Source organism: Triticum urartu, unplaced genomic scaffold (assembly GCF_003073215.2).
Source record: "Triticum urartu cultivar G1812 unplaced genomic scaffold, Tu2.1 TuUngrouped_contig_197, whole genome shotgun sequence".
Taxonomy (NCBI): Eukaryota; Viridiplantae; Streptophyta; class Magnoliopsida; order Poales; family Poaceae; genus Triticum; species Triticum urartu.
Window position 1 is genome coordinate 78,949 of NW_024112432.1, and position 7,514 is coordinate 86,462.

At 47.1% G+C, this 7,514-nt stretch overlaps 1 pseudogene; it reads left to right on the forward strand.

Annotated features, from left to right (window-relative positions):
- The first annotated feature begins 291 nt into the window (after positions 1-291).
- On the forward strand, positions 292-1,442 carry LOC125526819 (annotated as a pseudogene).
- Positions 1,443-7,514: the final 6,072 nt, after the last annotated feature.

A 7,514-nucleotide genomic window follows, 5' to 3' on the forward strand; every position in this document is an offset into this window, starting at 1 on the left:
GAATCTTTTGTGCTTTGTTGTAAACTTGCAGATCAATTATCCTGTGCATTGGCTATACCTTGCTTTTGGTATATCTTTATTGTTTGTGATCTATACTGAACTCATTTATCCTGGGCGGTTACTCTAATTTCCCTGGGATGTTTGAATGTACTAAACACTGTGTTATATTGTAGTTTTAGATGTTGGGTGACCTCGTTGAGCCAGGCAGCGTGCCAAGCCGCACTCTCGGTCTAGTTCAAACGAGTAAGAAAACAGTGGGTGCAACATTGACAAGTCTTATTTTGAAAACTATTTGGCTGTTCATGTGGGTATCTTATCTTCTACGAGGAGCATTCCTGTTGGAACCAAAGCCCTCTAGCTACCTCTCCTGTCACTCGAGCTGAGGTGGAAGAAGAAGGAGGAAGAACACGGTGGACACGGTGGTTTCCGGCGCACGCACGCGGCCGGCTCCAACAGATCGCAACGGTCTTCGTGCATGTAGCTCCTTCACGCAACCAACGTGAGCACGGACTCACGCTGGGACACACCTGTGCCCACCATGGACCAGAACTGTCGCGTCGACACCGGTCACCACCGCACGGGCACGGGCATGGCTTATTGCCAACAATTCCCTCCTTGTTGATTTGTACACCGGTACCAAAGCGAAGCCCCCAAACTCCCAGACAGCAACAAACTTGGGTACTCATGGCTCCATTAATTTCACCCAACTCTCGCCTCCTCCTTTTCTCAACGTATTCCATGTTTGAGTGGCAAGTTGGAACAAACTACTGGTCAGAGCCCTCTTGCTCTTGATGATTCCAGCATCAATCAGATTGTACTCTTCAAAGGTGATATCTTTGTCGTAGATGGTCTGCTGAGGTTCCACGCAGTACACTTAACACATAAGTTCACGATGCAAGAAGTAGCAAATGATGTGGGAATCCCTGCCTATTAAACCATGGTTGGTGGCCTATGGTGACATGCTTCTCATGGTTGACCTCTAGGTAAGCTCTGTCGAGTCTAATGGCCCATATAGTAGCTCCTTCAATGTCTTCTGCCATGACTTTGCATTCGAGCCAAAGAAGTTGGTGAAGATGGAGAAATTGGAAAACCATGCCCTGTTTGTTAGCCTTGAGTAGAGGAATCCTACATTTTCCTGTATGAGCCAAGAGAGATGTGGAGGAAAGAGTAACTGTATTTATGCTGTCAAGCTTCTTGAAAATTCTGATGAAACTTGGATTGCGATGACTTGGTCAGCCAATGCGGACCCCCCCCGGCTTTGTACACCGCAGGTGCTTATGCCGGTGCCTCAGAAAGAAAACCCGGTTTTATTTAGGCTTCGGCTTGCACATGTGCTTAGGATGGGAGGATGGAAGCAAAGATTGGCTTTCGGTCCTAGCGGCTCCTTAGGAGAGAAAACTGCTGTCCTCACTTCACGGACCAAAAATCCAAACGCTACTTAAGCACCTATGTGAAGCACTCCCCCGTTGTGAGACAGTTTTATTTAGCAGACGCTACCATACTCTCTCTCTCTCTCTCTCTGAAATAAAGGGTTTCCCCCCGCTTTATATTATAAAGCAAACATTCGATACATCCAACTTGCTGGGGCTGCAGCACAGATATCCCAAAGGAAAAGAAGAAGAAGAAGAAAGAGAAATAAATGCCGACACCGGTAGATCAACGAAGAGAGGAAGACCGGCAACCGTTGCACCCTCCGAAGAAGTACCACCACACTCCCAGCATCTCGAAGCGCCGCACCCCAAGCAACACCTTCAAGAAGGAATGCCACGATGCCGCCGCTGTTGCCCGAACAAGTTCTAGGGTTTCCCTAGTACACGAGGGATAGTGGGGAAGGGGTATACCCGATGCCCCTCAGGAAGGTCCCATGGCGCCCGCAGGCGTCATCGCATCGGTGCCAGACAGGCCGACAGGGGTTTCTCCCGACCGACAACCAGCACCACCACCCCAGGCATTTCGAAATGTACCACCCTCGCAGCCACCCACCTGCTTGTGCCATCACGATTACCGGACAACCCTCACTGCCTCACTAGAGCTGTCAACACGAGACCTGGAGATGGATAGGAGATACCGGCCACGGGAGCGAACACAACTCGACCGGAGGGAGGGGACTGCCTCCACCGCCGCAGCGGAGCTGACCGGACGCGGCGACGAGGACTTGCCGGGCCATGATGGCCTGGCCGGGCCCACTGGACCCGGACAGTCCTGTCACCACGCTGCAGCACGCCGACCAACGGAGTCCTCACCGCCCGAGACCGCCGCCACCATGCCACCACCAGGGAACGTCGCCGCCGAACACCAATCACCGGCCCGCCCCAACCCAGATGGGGCCCAAATGGGCCCAGATCTGGGCTGGGCGGGGGCCGCCAGCCACAGTGCCACCACGCCGCCCCACTGCCAACGGCCGCACCACCGCATAGAGAGCCACTGGGCCCACGGCACCTCCACCAACCGTCCAAACAGGGTGGTGCTGCGCGCGGGGAAAGGCAGGCCCGCCGCCGCCAGCTCACCGCGGCCGAGGACCGGCGCGCTCGCGGGCGGCGGCGGGAGGAGGCAGGGCGAGGGCGGCGAGCTGGAGAGGAGCCCCGAGGAAGCCCCCGGTCACCTTGCTCGGGGAGGCGACGCGGGGGTACGGGGAAGGGAGGAAAGGGGGGGAGTGGTAGGTGAGCGGGGGAGAGCGCGCGGCAACGGCGGGCACCGGCCGCAGCGGCGGCTCCGCGCGGGGGAGCCTAGGAGGGGGTCGCGGGAGCCGGTCGCGGGAGCGGGTCGCAGGCACATTGCATATATTTAAACATATCATACTCTCTCTCTCTCTCTCTCTCTCTCTCTCCCTCTTTAAGCACTGGTGCATAAGCACCCATCGCTGTACATGGCCTAAATAACCTCTCGGTGTTCCTCAATTTAATTTATTGTTCTGGATGGTAATCATGTCGCTTGGTTTTGTCTAGTCTTGCATAAGACCTGACATCTATTTTTGTAAGCAACTGGTCCTATAACTGTAACGTTTTACTGACTCTGGGACCAGTGTTTTATGTTCAAGTACAATTGACCCGTATTGGCATGCTGCTGTTACGCCTGGTTGTATTGTGGTGAACATCAGAATTGCATTTGTCCAGTAGATGCAGCTGTAGGATACCATGGGTTTCAACCATCTGTTGATAAATGACACGATACGGTCAAGTATAATTTGGGTACCATTGTGGACAAACTCATAGTGTATTCAACATTACACCCCTTATTATGTATACATGGTGGTACTTTAAAACATCACATTGGACCATTCATTTTTATTTTGTGAGCTTCCGTTATTCATTGTTGAACTGAATGAATGTAGCGGATCCTTTTGTATTGGTGATCTGCTGATAAAGCGGGAGAAAGCTTGATTACTGTGGAGCCCTGCAAATTAAAGTCTTGTGCTTCCATGTATTTCCCTCTTATTGGGGTTTCTCTCTTAAGGTTATGCCTCATGCATTCTTTATGTACTACTTGTAGCAATGTACTATGTAGTGGTAATCATAGAAATGAATTATACTCTGCTCTAGATTATTATCAATAGCCTAAGACAGAAATGCACTCTACACTAACAGAGTGACTGACAGAAGATGGATGGTTGCATATGTGCATTTCAGCAGCTAAAGGTATCTCGGATATATCTGGTGATTTGAATGGCGGAGAGGTCAGACAGAACGATGCCGCCCAAATATCTCTCGTCTGACTTTGTCGCTTAAAAATTGGATCATCGATCAGTATGTACTTGCAGTCTTGCTTGGAAGTTTTTATGACACCGTTGTAGAGTGAGCAATGGCTCCTCAGTTTTTGGATATATTAACTGAATGTCCATGCAATTCTATGGAGCGATAGTGGTGCTAGCTTAGCGATGCTAACCCGAGCAACTTTGGATTGAAATCGAGGCAATTGTTTGCCATCAATCAAGCAACAACAGCAACACTGGGACTAGTGAGAATGCAGAACTGAAAGAAAACCATGTTCCTCAAATATTCCTGCACCAAGCCTATTCACTCCTGGACGAGCGCCACTCACTCCCGTCGACCTTAAATAATGCTCTGCTTTCACACCATTCACTCCAAAATATCTACAGAGAGGTGACAGGGGGTCCGCGTTTCGTACAGATTCCATGCGTTATGCGGGGAAAAGGATCCACAGGAAAGCGCAAAGTTCATAACAAATTAAAAATAAGAAATTCATGAAGAAATGTGCAAGGTTCATACCAATTTTAAAATAAGAAACTCATGAAGAAATGTAAATTTTGAGGGAACCCACGTTTCTCTGATCGGAACATACTGCAATGTACATAGGAAAAATATGTACTACTTCTACAATATGATAAAGAATGCTAATCACATAACTGAATAACACCACTGAGAACAATCTCTACACCAATTTTGCATTGGCATAACTCAAACACGCAATTCATGCTCCATCTCGTTCAAGCTTTATGTTCCTCCATTCCTCAATTACCTTGCAGGAGGCAGGACGTTCTTAGAAAATTCATCGATTTCCATGATTGCAACACCGGACATATGTCCAATGGCAAGGCTACATAGATATGATACTATGGTCAGAACTATGAACTGTGAAATAACGTTGTGAAGAAAAATCCCCATGCCGAATTAAAAAACCTTCCTACTATGCTATCCCACGCTTGAGTGGTTGTTAGGATATCTGCTATATGGAACAAGTTTACAAAATCAGTTTTCAGTTGTTGTTTTGTAAAACTCGTTTATGGAATACTATTTTTGGACTTAATAACTTCAAATAGGAGACATATGTATCAGATGCAAGATCGCAACCAAGCTTTGAGGCTACCACTACACTGCTGGGAAAGGGCTTATAGCTGAACCCCAGTGAGTGGCGGGCAGTGTAGGTCACCTGCCACAGTTATTTTTTTAAATAAGCAATGACGAGTACCAAACAGTGCCCGCCAGAGCTAACAACGTAACTGTGGTGGACAAAATTCAACCCCCGCCACAGGTACAATCTCCCGGACGAGGATTGCTCACGTAACTCAGCTGTGACGGGCCCTAGCTGCTGCCCGCCACAGGTAAATGACCAAGCAGTGGCAAGCAGTAACTAGCATCCGCCACTAGCTATCATCGTTTGAAACCCAATTTTAGCAGAACATAGCTGTGGCTGGTCCTCTACATCGCCCGCTAGTGGTAGGTTGAATAAATGTGGCGGGCCCTAATTGGTGCCCGCCACAAAAAATTCTCGCGCGAGGATGTTTTCCACGTCACTTAGCAGTGGTGGGCAATTCCTGCCGCCCGCCAGTGATAAAATCGTGTGTAATGTTTGCTTCCTAGTTCAGTGGCTTCCCCTCCCTAGTTTCTTCCTCTTCCTGCTACTCCTCTCACCATTGATCATACACCACAGCTCTCAGTTCTTGATTTCTTCTGATCGATCTGACACGCTACATCAGAGAGACGAGGAGACACGTTTTAGGTGAGAATTCTTTTCTAAATTCAACATCGTGTGTATGTATGAGCATGCATGCGTACTTGATTGTTGGTGTGTGGTGCGGTGGACGTGTTCGGCGATTCAACATTCGGTTGATCGGATGCTTTTGTTGAAAATTTTCAGGGAATACAAATGAAAGTGCCAAATCACATCGAAATGTTGATTAATTTTTGTTTCGTCAGGTTGATGTCACTCAATATCTCCCATTTTTAGCAAAGGTCGTGCCGAATTTTCTAATTTTCCATATTCTTAGATCGAATAATAATTTATTATGTTATATATGTATATATGTTGCAGGTTTTGGCGTGGAATGTTGGAACATAGTTGGATGTACTCTATACCATGTGTGTCCAATGATAATTTTAATGTTTTGATAGAGTTCTTACATTTTGCGGAGGAATATGTACAAAAAAAGAGTTCCAAGAAAATATGTTGTCTGTGTGTTGTTTGCGAGAATGATGTTATGTACTCAAGTGAACCAGGAGAGTTGCATAAGAACTTGTTGCCTAGTTGTTTTATGCCCGGTTATACGACATGGGCAAGTCATGGTGAGGATGGGATGTCATGTGAAGGAACGGACAATGACGAGCAACAGGAATGAATGATGGATGGACGTGTCGAAACTGCAAGAAGAGATTGTTGTCATACTATGTGAGCTTGAGGTGTACTTCACACCCTCATTTTTTGACATCATGGTGCATCTGCTTGTCCACATTATCGGAAACATCATAGACCTAGAACCAGTATTCATCCACAACATGTTCCCCTTCTAAAGATCAAATGGGATACTCAAACGAAACGTTCATAACAGGTCACATCAAGACGGAAGCATCGTCCAGTGATTTCTATCTATAGAGGTTATTTTGCTTTGCATAGACTACCTTGAAGTCGAGAAACCTTTGGGCATGCCCAAGAATAAGCACATTGGCCGGCTAAAGGGCGTAGGTCACAAGAAATGGAGAAAGAATATGCATGTGACCTTTGACGATCCCAACCGAGAGCCCGACTCCATAAGAGCTCACACTGTGGTGTTACAACACATTAAGTGTGTCAACCCATATGCTAGGAAGCACATGTTGCGGTTGAAAACTGAATACAGGAAACACGGGATAAACCGCTCCGATGTGCAACTAACAAATGAGCACGACAAAAAGTTTGCAGGTTTGTTCAAGACATACGTGCGGGAAAATCCATTGTGAGAAGATGATGAAAGAGCTACTGAGCTGTTCTCCTTGGCATCGGGATCCGCATTGAATGTGACCACATACCAAGCCTATGACATCAACGGATACATATTCTATACGGAGGCCAGAGACAAGGTAAAAGGTGTGTACCAGAATTTAGGGGTGACACTACATGCATACACCGCTAATGAAAAGAAGGAACACTACAACAGAATCAAAGAGATTTGGGAACTAAGGTACGCGGATATGCCCCATGTTCCATGTTAGATGGGCGAACCACGTACTTTAAGAAGACGATTATTTCACTACCATGGTTATACCACCACAAAATGAGTCCACGAACGTGCTTGCAATAAGATTGTCAATGCTTCTACATAAAAGACCCAATTAAGCCTAGCCGTGTGGTCTACTGAAGAGGAAAGAGGAGTATCGTCGGAATGGACGAAGTCAATGATGAGGAGGACTATGACCAATTAGACGACTACCCCGCGGAAGAACAACGAGGCATCAAACATGTACCGAGAAGAAAAAGATCAACATTGCCTAGTGATGACATTGCACCATGGTCAAGACTGAGTCAGAAAAGGACAATAGTCCATACCAGGAAGAGGATAACCAAAATTCATGTGAAGACCGTCAGTAGAATCCATTAACAACTTAATTCTAATGTCTTTATATGAATGTTATTTTGTACTATATAGACATATATAATGTGTGGATCGGATCGATAATCACTGCGTAGAAGCATTGTGACATTCAAAAGAAGTTGTTATGGCGGGCGTGCTAGGTGGACCGCCATGTCAGATATTTGGGGTGGTGGGTGCGGTAGTGGGCCCGCTGCGCCAGGCATTTGCGGCT